This window comes from Taudactylus pleione, unplaced genomic scaffold (assembly GCF_031769625.1).
Source record: "Taudactylus pleione unplaced genomic scaffold, aTauple2 ptg001597l, whole genome shotgun sequence".
Lineage (NCBI taxonomy): Eukaryota > Metazoa > Chordata > Amphibia > Anura > Myobatrachidae > Taudactylus > Taudactylus pleione.
Genome location: NW_028285994.1, coordinates 42,235 through 57,453, shown reverse-complemented (window position 1 = coordinate 57,453; position 15,219 = coordinate 42,235). Strand labels below are relative to the sequence as shown.

The 15,219-nt window shown below is 39.6% G+C and overlaps 1 protein-coding gene across 1 annotated transcript in view; it reads right to left on the bottom strand.

Annotated features, from left to right (window-relative positions):
- LOC148442166 (uncharacterized) overlaps window positions 1–15,219 on the bottom strand; it is a gene marked incomplete at its 5' end in the record, with an annotated part of 101,308 nt that overhangs the window by 49,557 nt on the left and 36,532 nt on the right. The gene's annotated exons all lie outside the window — the stretch shown is intronic.

Below are 15,219 nucleotides of genomic sequence, written 5' to 3'. Positions count from 1 at the left end.
CTGACAGCTATCCATTTATTGTCTATCACTGACAGCCGTCCATTTATTGGCTACTCACTGACAGCTATCCATTTATTGGCTACTCACTGACAGCCATCCATTTATTGGCTACTCACTGACAGCCATCCATTTATTACTACTCACTGACAGCCATCCATTTATTGTCTATCACTGACAGCTATCCATTTATTGTCTATCACTGACAGCCATCCATTTATTGTCTATCACTGACAGCTATCCATTTATTATCTACTCACTGACAGCTATCCATTTATTACTACTCACTGACAGCTATCCATTTATTGTCTATCACTGACAGCTATCCATTTATTACTACTCACTGACAGCTATCCATTTATTGTCTATCACTGACAGCTATCCATTTATTATCTACTCACTGACAGCCATCCATTTATTGGCTACTCACTGACAGCCATCCATTTATTGGCTACTCACTGACAGCTATCCATTTATTGGCTACTCACTGACAGCTATCCATTTATTGGCAACTCACTGACAGCTATCCATTTATTACTACTCACTGACAGCTATCCATTTATTGGCTACTCACTGACAGCCGTCCATTTATTATCTACTCACTGACAGCCATCCATTTATTACTACTCACTGACAGCTATCCATTTATTGGCTACTCACTGACAGCCATCCATTTATTGGCTACTCACTGACAGCTATCCATTTGTTACTACTCACTGACAGCCATCCATTTATTGTATATCACTGACAGCTATCCATTTATTACTACTCACTGACAGCCATCCATTTATTGTCTATCACTGACAGCTATCCATTTATTATCTACTCACTGACAGCTATCCATTTATTACTACTCACTGACAGCTATCCATTTATTGTCTATCACTGACAGCTATCCATTTATTGTCTACTCACTGACAGCCATCCATTTATTGTCTATCACTGACAGCTATCCATTTATTGTCTACTCACTGACAGCTATCCATTTATTGGCAACTCACTGGCAGCCATCCATTTATTACTACTCACTGACAGCCATCCATTTATTGTGTACTCACTGACAGCTATCCATTTATTGTGTACTCACTGACAGCTATCCATTTATTGTGTACTCACTGACAGCTATCCATTTATTACTACTCACTGACAGCTATCCATTTATTACTACTCACTGACAGCTATCCATTTATTGTCTATCACTGACAGCTATCCATTTATTGTATATCACTGACAGCTATCCATTTATTGTCTATCACTGACAGCCATCCATTTATTACTACTCACTGACAGCTATCCATTTATTGGCTACTCACTGACAGCCATCCATTTATTGGCTACTCACTGACAGCTATCCATTTATTACTACTCATGACAGCCATCCATTTATTGTATATCACTGACAGCTATCCATTTATTGTCTATCACTGACAGCTATCCATTTATTGTATATCACTGACAGCTATCCATTTATTGTCTACTCACTGACAGCTATCCATTTATTGTCTACTCACTGTCAGCTATCCATTTATTATCTACTCACTGACAGCTATCCATTTATTGGCTACTCACTGACAGCCATCCATTTATTGTCTACTCACTGACAGCTATCCATTTATTGGCTACTCACTGACAGCTATCCATTTATTACTACTCACTGACAGCTATCCATTTATTACTACTCACTGACAGCCATCCATTTATTGGCTACTCACTGACAGCTATCCATTTATTATCTACTCACTGACAGCCATCCATTTATTGTCTATCACTGACAGCTATCCATTTATTGGCTACTCACTGACAGCCATCCATTTATTACTACTCACTGACAGCCATCCATTTATTGGCTACTCACTGACAGCCGTCCATTTATTATCTACTCACTGACAGCTATCCATTTATTATCTACTCACTGACAGACATCAATTTATTGGCTACTCACTGACAGCCATCCATTTATTATCTACTCACTGACAGACATCCATTTATTGTCTATCACTGACAGCTATCCATTTATTACTACTCACTGACAGCTATCCATTTATTACTACTCACTGACAGCTATCCATTTATTGGCTACTCACTGACAGCCATCCATTTATTACTACTCACTGACAGCCATCCATTTATTGGCTACTCACTGACAGCTATCCATTTATTGGCTACTCACTGACAGCTATCCATTTATTGGCAACTCACTGACAGCTATCCATTTATTACTACTCACTGACAGCTATCCATTTATTGGCTACTCACTGACAGCCGTCCATTTATTATCTACTCACTGACAGCCATCCATTTATTACTACTCACTGACAGCTATCCATTTATTGGCTACTCACTGACAGCCATCCATTTATTGGCTACTCACTGACAGCTATCCATTTGTTACTACTCACTGACAGCCATCCATTTATTGTATATCACTGACAGCTATCCATTTATTACTACTCACTGACAGCCATCCATTTATTGTCTATCACTGACAGCTATCCATTTATTATCTACTCACTGACAGCTATCCATTTATTACTACTCACTGACAGCTATCCATTTATTGTCTATCACTGACAGCTATCCATTTATTGTCTACTCACTGACAGCCATCCATTTATTGTCTATCACTGACAGCTATCCATTTATTGTCTACTCACTGACAGCTATCCATTTATTGGCAACTCACTGGCAGCCATCCATTTATTACTACTCACTGACAGCCATCCATTTATTGTGTACTCACTGACAGCTATCCATTTATTGTGTACTCACTGACAGCTATCCATTTATTGTGTACTCACTGACAGCTATCCATTTATTACTACTCACTGACAGCTATCCATTTATTACTACTCACTGACAGCTATCCATTTATTGTCTATCACTGACAGCTATCCATTTATTGTATATCACTGACAGCTATCCATTTATTGTCTATCACTGACAGCCATCCATTTATTACTACTCACTGACAGCTATCCATTTATTGGCTACTCACTGACAGCCATCCATTTATTGGCTACTCACTGACAGCTATCCATTTATTACTACTCACTGACAGCCATCCATTTATTGTATATCACTGACAGCTATCCATTTATTGTCTATCACTGACAGCTATCCATTTATTGTATATCACTGACAGCTATCCATTTATTGTCTACTCACTGACAGCTATCCATTTATTGTCTACTCACTGTCAGCTATCCATTTATTATCTACTCACTGACAGCTATCCATTTATTGGCTACTCACTGACAGCCATCCATTTATTGTCTACTCACTGACAGCTATCCATTTATTGGCTACTCACTGACAGCTATCCATTTATTACTACTCACTGACAGCTATCCATTTATTACTACTCACTGACAGCCATCCATTTATTGGCTACTCACTGACAGCTATCCATTTATTATCTACTCACTGACAGCCATCCATTTATTGTCTATCACTGACAGCTATCCATTTATTGGCTACTCACTGACAGCCATCCATTTATTACTACTCACTGACAGCCATCCATTTATTGGCTACTCACTGACAGCCGTCCATTTATTATCTACTCACTGACAGCTATCCATTTATTATCTACTCACTGACAGACATCAATTTATTGGCTACTCACTGACAGCCATCCATTTATTATCTACTCACTGACAGACATCCATTTATTGTCTATCACTGACAGCTATCCATTTATTACTACTCACTGACAGCTATCCATTTATTACTACTCACTGACAGCTATCCATTTATTGGCTACTCACTGACAGCCATCCATTTATTACTACTCACTGACAGCCATCCATTTATTGGCTACTCACTGACAGCTATCCATTTATTACTACTCACTGACAGCTATCCATTTATTACTACTCACAGACAGCCGTCCATTTATTGTCTATCAATGACAGCTATCCATTTATTGGCTACTCACTGACAGCCATCCATTTATTACTACTCACTGACAGCTATCCATTTATTACTACTCACTGACAGCCATCCATTTATTGTCTATCACTGACAGCTATCCATTTATTACTACTCACAGACAGCCGTCCATTTATTGTCTATCAATGACAGCTATCCATTTATTACTACTCACTGACAGCCATCCATTTATTACTAATCACTGACAGCTATCCATTTATTACTACTCACTGACAGCCATCCATTTATTGTCTATCACTGACAGCTATCCATTTATTACTACTCACTGACAGCTATCCCTTTATTGTATATCACTGACAGCCATCCATTTATTACTACTCACTGACAGCCGTCCATTTATTATATATCACTGACAGCCATCCATTTATTATCTACTCACTGACAGCTATCCATTTATTATCTACTCACTGACAGCCATCCATTTATTGTATATCACTGACAGCCGTCCATTTATTATCTACTCACTGACAGCTGTCCATTTATTGGCTACTCACTGACAGCTGTCCATTTATTACTACTCACTGACAGCCGTCCATTTATTGACTACTCACTGACAGCCATCCATTTATTGGCTACTCACTGACAGCTGTCCATTTATTACTACTCACTGACAGCTGTCCATTTATTGTCTACTCACTGACAGCCATCCATTTATTATCTACTCACTGACAGCTATCCATTTATTATCTACTCACTGACAGCTATCCATTTATTGTCTACTCACTGACAGCTATCCATTTATTGTCTATCACTGACAGCTATCCATTTATTGTCTATCACTGACAGCTATCCATATATTATCTACTCACTGACAGCTATCCATTTATTGGCTACTCACTGACAGCCGTCCATTTATTATCTACTCACTGACAGCCATCCATTTATTACTACTCACTGACAGCCATCCATTTATTGTATATCACTGACAGCTATCCATTTATTACTACTCACTGACAGCTATCCATTTATTATCTACTCACTGACAGCCATCCATTTATTGGCTACTCACTGACAGCTATCCATTTATTGGCTACTCACTGACAGCTATCCATTTATTGGCTACTCACTGACAGCTATCCATTTATTGTATATCACTGACAGCTATCCATTTATTGTCTATCACTGACAGCCATCCATTTATTGGCTACTCACTGACAGCTATCCATTTATTGTATATCACTGACAGCTATCCATTTATTGTCTATCACTGACAGCCATCCATTTATTGGCTACTCACTGACAGCTTCCATTTATTGGCTACTCACTGACAGCTATCCATTTATTGTATATCACTGACAGCTATCCATTTATTGTCTATCACTGACAGCCATCCATTTATTGGCTACTCACTGACAGCTATCCATTTATTGTATATCACTGACAGCTATCCATTTATTGTCTATCACTGACAGCCATCCATTTATTGGCTACTCACTGACAGCTATCCATTTATTGGCTACTCACTGACAGCCATCCATTTATTGGCTACTCACTGACAGCCATCCATTTATTGGGCTACTCACTGACAGCCATCCATTTATTACTACTCACTGACAGCCATCCATTTATTGTATATCACTGACAGCTATCCATTTATTGTCTATCACTGACAGCCATCCATTTATTGTCTATCACTGACAGCTATCCATTTATTATCTACTCACTGACAGCTATCCATTTATTACTACTCACTGACAGCTATCCATTTATTGTCTATCACTGACAGCTATCCATTTATTACTACTCACTGACAGCTATCCATTTATTGTCTATCACTGACAGCTATCCATTTATTATCTACTCACTGACAGCCATCCATTTATTGGCTACTCACTGACAGCTATCCATTTATTGGCTACTCACTGACAGCTATCCATTTATTGGCTACTCACTGACAGCTATCCATTTATTGGCAACTCACTGACAGCTATCCATTTATTACTACTCACTGACAGCTATCCATTTATTGGCTACTCACTGACAGCCGTCCATTTATTATCTACTCACTGACAGCCATCAATTTATTACTACTCACTGACAGCTATCCATTTATTGGCTACTCACTGACAGCCATCCATTTATTGGCTACTCACTGACAGCTATCCATTTATTACTACTCACTGAAAGCCATCCATTTATTGTATATCACTGACAGCTATCCATTTATTACTACTCACTGACAGCCATCCATTTATTACTACTCACTGACAGCCATCCTTTTATTACTACTCACTGACAGCCATCCATTTATTGTCTACTCACTGACAGCTATCCATTTATTGTATATCACTGACAGCTATCCATTTATTGTCTATCACTGACAGCCATCCATTTATTACTACTCACTGACAGCTATCCATTTATTGGCTACTCACTGACAGCCATCCATTTATTGGCTACTCACTGACAGCTATCCATTTATTATTACTCACTGACAGCCATCCATTTATTGCATATCACTGACAGCTACCATTTATTGTCTATCACTGACAGCTATCCATTTATTGTATATCACTGACAGCTATCCATTTTTTGTCTACTCACTGACAGCTATCCATTTATTGTCTACTCACTGACAGCTATCCATTTATTGGCTACTCACTGACAGCTATCCATTTATTGGCTACTCACTGACAGCTATCCATTTATTGTCTACTCACTGACAGCTATCCATTTATTGTCTACTCACTGACAGCTATCCATTTATTGTGTACTCACTGACAGCTATCCATTTATTACTACTCACTGACAGACATCCATTTATTGGCTACTCACTGACAGCTATCCATTTATTGTCTCCTCACTGATAGCTATCCATTTATTATCTACTCACTGACAGCCATCCATTTATTGGCTACTCACTGACAGCCATCCATTTATTGTCTACTCACTGACAGCTATCCATTTATTGGCTACTCACTGACAGCTATCCATTTATTACTACTCACTGACAGCTATCCATTTATTACTACTCACTGACAGCTATCCATTTATTGTATATCACTGACAGCTATCCATTTATTGGCTACTCACTGGCAGCCATCCATTTATTACTACTCACTGACAGCTATCCATTTATTATCTACTCACTGACAGCTATCCATTTATTACTACTCACTGACAGCTATCCATTTATTGTCTATCACTGACAGCCGTCCATTTATTGGCTACTCACTGACAGCTATTCATTTATTGTCTATCACTGACAGCTGTCCATTTATTACTACTCACTGACAGCTATCCATTTATTATCTACTCACTGACAGCCGTCCATTTATTATCTACTCACTGACAGCTGTCCATTTATTGGCTACTCACTGACAGCTATCCATTTATTGGCTACTCACTGACAGCCGTCCATTTATTACTACTCACTGACAGCCGTCCATTTATTGACTACTCACTGACAGCCATCCATTTATTGTCTACTCACTGACAGCTATCCATTTATTATCTACTCACTGACAGCCATCCATTTATTGTCTACTCATTGACAGCTATCCATTTATTATCTACTCACTGACAGCCATCCATTTATTATCTACTCACTGATAGCTATCCATTTATTATCTACTCACTGACAGCCATCCATTTATTATCTACTCACTGACAGCTATCCATTTATTGTCTACTCACTGACAGCTATCCATTTATTGGCTACTCACTGACAGCTATCCATTTATTACTACTCACTGACAGCTATCCATTTATTGTATATCACTGACAGCTATCCATTTATTGGCTACTCACTGACAGCTATCCATTTATTATCTACTCACTGACAGCCATCCATTTATTGTCTACTCACTGACAGCCATCCATTTATTATCTACTCACTGACAGCTATCCATTTATTGTCTATCAGTGACAGCTATCCATTTATTGTCTATCACTGATAGCTATCCATTTATTATCTACTCACTGACAGCTATCCATTTATTGGCTACTCACTGACAGCCGTCCATTTATTATCTACTCACTGACAGCTATCCATTTATTGGCTACTCACTGACAGCCATCCATTTATTACTACTCACTGACAGCTATCCATTTATTGTCTATCAGTGACAGCTATCCATTTATTATCTACTCACTGACAGCCATCCATTTATTGTCTACTCACTGACAGCTATCCATTTATTATCTACTCACTGACAGCCATCCATTTATTATCTACTCACTGACAGCTATCCATTTATTGTATATTACTGACAGCTATCCATTTATTGTCTATCACTGACAGCTATCCATTTATTGTATATCACTGACAGCTATCCATTTATTGTCTACTCACTGACAGCTATCCATTTATTATCTACTCACTGACAGCCATCCATTTATTGGCTACTCACTGACAGCCATCCATTTATTGTCTACTCACTGACAGCTATCCATTTATTGGCTACTCACTGACAGCTATCCATTTATTACTACTCACTGACAGCTATCCATTTATTACTACTCACTGACAGCTATCCATTTATTGTATATCACTGACAGCTATCCATTTATTGGCTACTCACTGGCAGCCATCCATTTATTACTACTCACTGACAGCTATCCATTTATTATCTACTCACTGACAGCCATCCATTTATTACTACTCACTGACAGCCATCCATTTATTATCTACTCACTGACAGCCATCCATTTATTACTACTCACTGAAAGCCGTCCATTTATTACTACTCACTGACAGACATCCATTTATTATCTACTCACTGACAGACATCCATTTATTACTACTCACTGACAGCCGTCCATTTATTACTACTCACTGACAGCTATCCATTTATTGTCTATCACTGACAGCTATCCATTTATTGTCTATCACTGACAGCTATCCATTTATTGGCTACTCACTGACAGCCGTCCATTTATTATCTACTCACTGACAGCTATCCATTTATTACTACTCACTGACAGCTATCCATTTATTACTACTCACTGACAGCTATCCATTTATTGTCTATCACTGACAGCTATCCATTTATTGGCTACTCACTGACAGCTATCCATTTATTACTACTCACTGACAGCCATCCATTTATTACTACTCACTGACAGCTATCCATTTATTGTCTATCACTGACAGCTATCCATTTATTGTCTATCACTGACAGCTATCCATTTATTACTACTCACTGACAGCCGTCCGTTTATTACTACTCACTGACAGCTATCCATTTATTGTCTATCACTGACAGCTATCCATTTATTACTACTCACTGACAGCTATCCATTTATTATCTACTCACTGACAGCTATCCATTTATTGTCTATCACTGACAGCTATCCATTTATTACTACTCACTGACAGCTATCCATTTATTGTCTATCACTGACAGCTATCCATTTATTGTCTATCACTGACAGCCATCCATTTATTATCTACTCACTGACAGCCATCCATTTATTACTACTCACTGACAGCCATCCATTTATTACTACTCACTGACAGCCATCCATTTATTGTCTATCACTGACAGCTATCCATTTATTGTCTATCACTGACAGCTATCCATTTATTATCTACTCACTGACAGCCATCCATTTATTATCTACTCACTGACAGCCATCCATTTATTACTACTCACTGACAGCTATCCATTTATTATCTACTCACTGACAGCTATCCATTTATTATCTACTCACTGACAGACATCCATTTATTATCTACTCACTGACAGCTATCCATTTATTATCTACTCACTGACAGCTATCCATTTATTGTCTATCACTGACAGCTATCCATTTATTGTCTATCACTGACAGCTATCCATTTATTGTCTATCACTGACAGCTATCCATTTATTATCTACTCATTGACAGCCATCCATTTATTATCTACTCACTGACAGCCATCCATTTATTGTCTATCACTGACAGCTATCCATTTATTGTCTATCACTGACAGCTATCCATTTATTGTCTATCACTGACAGCTATCCATTTATTATCTACTCATTGACAGCTATCCATTTATTGGCTACTCACTGACAGCTATCCATTTATTATCTACTCACTGACAGCCATCCATTTATTACTACTCACTGACAGCCATCCATTTATTACTACTCACTGACAGCCATCCATTTATTATCTACTCACTGACAGCCATCCATTTATTACTACTCACTGACAGCCATCCATTTATTACTACTCACTGACAGCTATCCATTTATTGGCTACTCACTGACAGCTATCCATTTATTAGCTACTCACTGACAGCCGTCCATTTATTACTACTCACTGACAGCTATCCATTTATTGTCTACTCACTGACAGCCGTCCATTTATTGTCTACTCACTGACAGCCATCCATTTATTGTCTACTCACTGACAGCCATCCATTTATTTTCTACTCACTGACAGCTATCCATTTATTGTCTATCACTGACAGCTATCCATTTATTAGCTACTCACTGACAGCTATCCTTTTATTACTACTCACTGACAGCTATCCATTTATTAGCTACTCACTGACAGCTATCCATTTATTAGCTACTCACTGACAGCTATCCATTTATTAGCTACTCACTGACAGCTATCCATTTAATACTACTCACTGACAGCCGTCCATTTATTGGCTACTCACTGACAGCTGTCCATTTATTGGCTACTCACTGACAGCTATCCATTTATTGCCTATCACTGACAGCTGTCCATTCATTTGCAACTCACTGACAGCTATCCATTTATTGGCTGTCAGTGACAGCTATCCATTTATTGGCTACTCACTGACAGCTGTCCATTTATTGGCTACTCACTGACAGCTGTCCATTTATTGGCAACTCACTGACAGCTATCCATTTATTGCCTATCACTGACAGCTGTCCATTTATTGGCAACTCACTGACAGCTATCCATTTATTGGCTGTCAGTGACAGCTATCCATTTATTGGCTACTCACCGACAGCTATCCATTTATTGGCTACTCACTGACAGCTATCCATTTTTTGCCTATCACTGACAGCTGTCCATTTATTTGCAACTCACTGACAGCTATCCATTTATTGGCTGTCAGTGACAGCTATCCATTTATTGGCTACTCACTGACAGCTGTCCATTTATTGGCTACTCACTGACAGCTGTCCATTTATTGGCTACTCACTGACAGCTATCCATTTATTGCCTATCACTGACAGCCATCCATTTATTGGCAACTCACTGACAGCCATCCATTTATTGTCTATCACTGACAGCTATCCATTTATTGTCTACTCACTGACAGCCATCCATTTATTACTACTCACTGACAGCCATCCATTTATTATCTACTCACTGACAGCCATCCATTTATTACTACTCACAGACAGCCATCCATTTATTACTACTCACTGACAGCTATTCATTTATTACTACTCACTGACAGCTATCCATTTATTACTACTCACTGACAGCTATCCATTTATTGTCTACTCACTGACAGCCATCCATTTATTACTACTCACTGACAGCAATCCATTTATTGTCTACTCACTGACAGCAATCCATTTATTGTCTACTCACTGACAGCTATCCATTTGTCTACTCACTGACAGCTATCCATTTATTACTACTCACTGACAGCTATCCATTTATTATCTACTCACTGACAGCCATCCATTTATTACTACTCACTGACAGCCATCCATTTATTACTACTCACTGACAGCCATCCATTTATTGTCTACTCACTGACAGCTATCCATTTATTGTCTACTCACTGACAGCTATCCATTTATTACTACTCACTGACAGCTATCCATTTATTATCTACTCACTGACAGCTATCCATTTATTATCTACTCACTGACAGCCATCCATTTATTGTCTACTCACTGACAGCTATCCATTTATTGTCTACTCACTGACAGCTATCCATTTATTACTACTCACTGACAGCCATCCATTTATTATCTACTCACTGACAGCCATCCATTTATTACTACTCACTGACAGCCATCCATTTATTACTACTCACTGACAGCTATCCATTTATTACTACTCACTGACAGCTATCCATTTATTGTCTACTCACTGACAGCTATCCATTTATTACTACTCACTGACAGCTATCCATTTATTACTACTCACTGACAGCTATCCATTTATTACTACTCACTGACAGCTATCCATTTATTGTCTACTCACTGACAGCCATCCATTTATTACTACTCACTGACAGCTATCCATTTATTACTACTCACTGACAGCTATCCATTTATTACTACTCACTGACAGCTATCCATTTATTACTACTCACTGACAGCTATCCATTTATTACTACTCACTGACAGCTATCCATTTATTGTCTATCCATTTATTGTCTACTCACTGACAGCCATCCATTTATTACTACTCACTGACAGCCATCCATTTATTAGCTACTCACTGACAGCCATCCATTTATTGTCTACTCACTGACAGCCATCCATTTATTACTACTCACTGACAGCTATCCATTTATTACTACTCACTGACAGCTATCCATTTATTACTACTCACTGACAGCTATCCATTTATTGTCTACTCACTGACAGCTATCCATTTATTGTCTACTCACTGACAGCCATCCATTTATTACTACTCACTGACAGCCATCCATTTATTAGCTACTCACTGACAGCCATCCATTTATTACTACTCACAGACAGCCATCCATTTATTAGCTACTCACTGACAGCCATCCATTTATTACTACTCACTGACAGCCATCCATTTATTAGCTACTCACTGACAGCCATCCATTTATTACTACTCACTGACAGCCATCCATTTATTAGCTACTCACTGACAGCCATCCATTTATTACTACTCACTGACAGCTATCCATTTATTACTACTCACTGACAGCTATCCATTTATTAGCTACTCACTGACAGCTATCCATTTATTACTACTCACTGACAGCTATCCATTTATTGGCTACTCACTGACAGCTGTCCATTTATTGGCTACTCACTGACAGCTATCCATTTATTGCCTATCACTGACAGCTGTCCATTTATTGTCAACTCACTGACAGCTATCCATTTATTGGCTGTCAGTGACAGCTATCCATTTATTGGCTACTCACTGACAGCTATCCATTTATTGGCTGTCAGTGAGTGCCCTTTCAATGTGCAGTTAATGCCTGTGACACTCAGTCTCAGCACCCAGCCCACATCAGTGTATATATATGACAGAGGTCTGATTGGCCGTTTATGATTATATTGTAGGCCACACACCTGTCTGTAGTCTGCACACACAGTGCAGCGCTGCTGGCTCCGCTCCGCCTATTTCCGCTGTCGCACCAAGCCCCAATCACACTCCGTGTGCTCACACGTTCCTGACTAGCCGGCCACCGCTACCCACAACCCCGCGGTGGCCGGCTTTTAAGTATCATGGCGTCACGCGTCATGACGTCCCCCCCGCAGACTCCGCCCCCCAACGGTCCGGATTGCACATGCGCAGTCCAAGGGGGTTAAAGATATCGGGAGTTTAGGTAGTGTTTGCGGGGGAGCGGGAGGGTTAGTTAGAAAACGGGAGACTCCCGCTAAAATCGGGAGGGTAGGCAACCCTGCACAGTGCCATATCTGTATCACATGACTCCTCACCTGACACTGTGCCATAACTATATCACATGACTCCTCACCTATCTGTCACTGTGCCGTATCTATATCACATGACTCCTCACCTGACACTGTGCCGTATCTATATCACATGACTCCTCACCTGACACTGTGCCGTATCTATATCACATGACTCCTCACCTATCTGACACTGTGCCATATCTATATCACATGACTCCTCACCTATCTGACACTGTGCCATATCTATATCACATGACTCCTCACCTATCTGACACTGTGCCATATCTATATCACATGACTCCTCACCTATCTGACACTTTGCCATATCTATATCACATGACTCCTCACCTATCTGACACTGTGCCATATCCATATCACATGACTCCTCACCTATCTGACACTGTGACATATCTATATCACATGACTCGTCACCTATCTGACACTGTGCCATATCTATATCACATGATCCTCACCTATCTGACACTGTGCCATAACTATATCACATGACTCCTCACCTATCTGACACTGTGCCATATCTGTATCACATGACTCCTCACCTGACACTGTGCCATATCTATATCACATGACTCCTCACCTGACACTGTGCCATAACTATATCACATGACTCCTCACCTATCTGACACTGTGCCATATATATATCACATGACTCCTCACCTATCTGACACTGTGCCATATCTATATCACATGACTCCTCACCTATCTGACACTGTGCCATATCTATATCACATGACTCCTCACCTGACACTATGCCATATCTATATTACATGGCTCCTCACCTATCTGACACTGTGCCATATCTATATCACATGACTCCTCACCTGACACTGTGCCATATCTATATCACATGACTCCTCACCTGACACTGTGCCATATCTATATCACATGGCTCCTCAACTATCTGACACTGTGCCATATCTATATCACATGACTCCTCACCTATCTGACACTGTGCCATATCTATATCACATGACTCCTCACCTGACACTGTGCCATATCTATATCACATGACTCCTCACCTATCTGACACTGTGCCATAACTATATCACATGACTCCTCACCTGACACTGTGCCATATCTATATCACATGGCTCCTCACCTATCTGACACTGTGCCATATCTATATCACATGACTCCTCACCTGACACTGTGCCATATCTATATCACATGGCTCCTCAACTATCTGACACTGTGCCATATCTATATCACATGACTCCTCACCTATCTGACACTGTGCCATAACTATATCACATGACTCCTCACCTATCTGACACTGTGCCATATCTATATCACATGACTCCTCACCTATCTGACACTGTGCCATATCTATATCACATGACTCCTCACCTGACACTGTGCCATATCTATATCACATGACTCCTCACCTATCTGACACTGTGCCATAACTATATCACATGACTCCTCACCTATCTGACACTGTGCCATATCTATATCACATGACTCCTCACCTGACACTGTGCCATATCTATATCACATGGCTCTTCACCTATCTGACACTGTGCCATATCTATATCACATGACTCCTCACCTGACACTGTGCCATATCTATATCACATGACTCCTCACCTGACACTGTGCCATATCTATATCACATGGCTCCTCAACTATCTGACACTGTGCCATATCTATATCACATGACTCCTCACCTATCTGACACTGCATCATATCTATATCA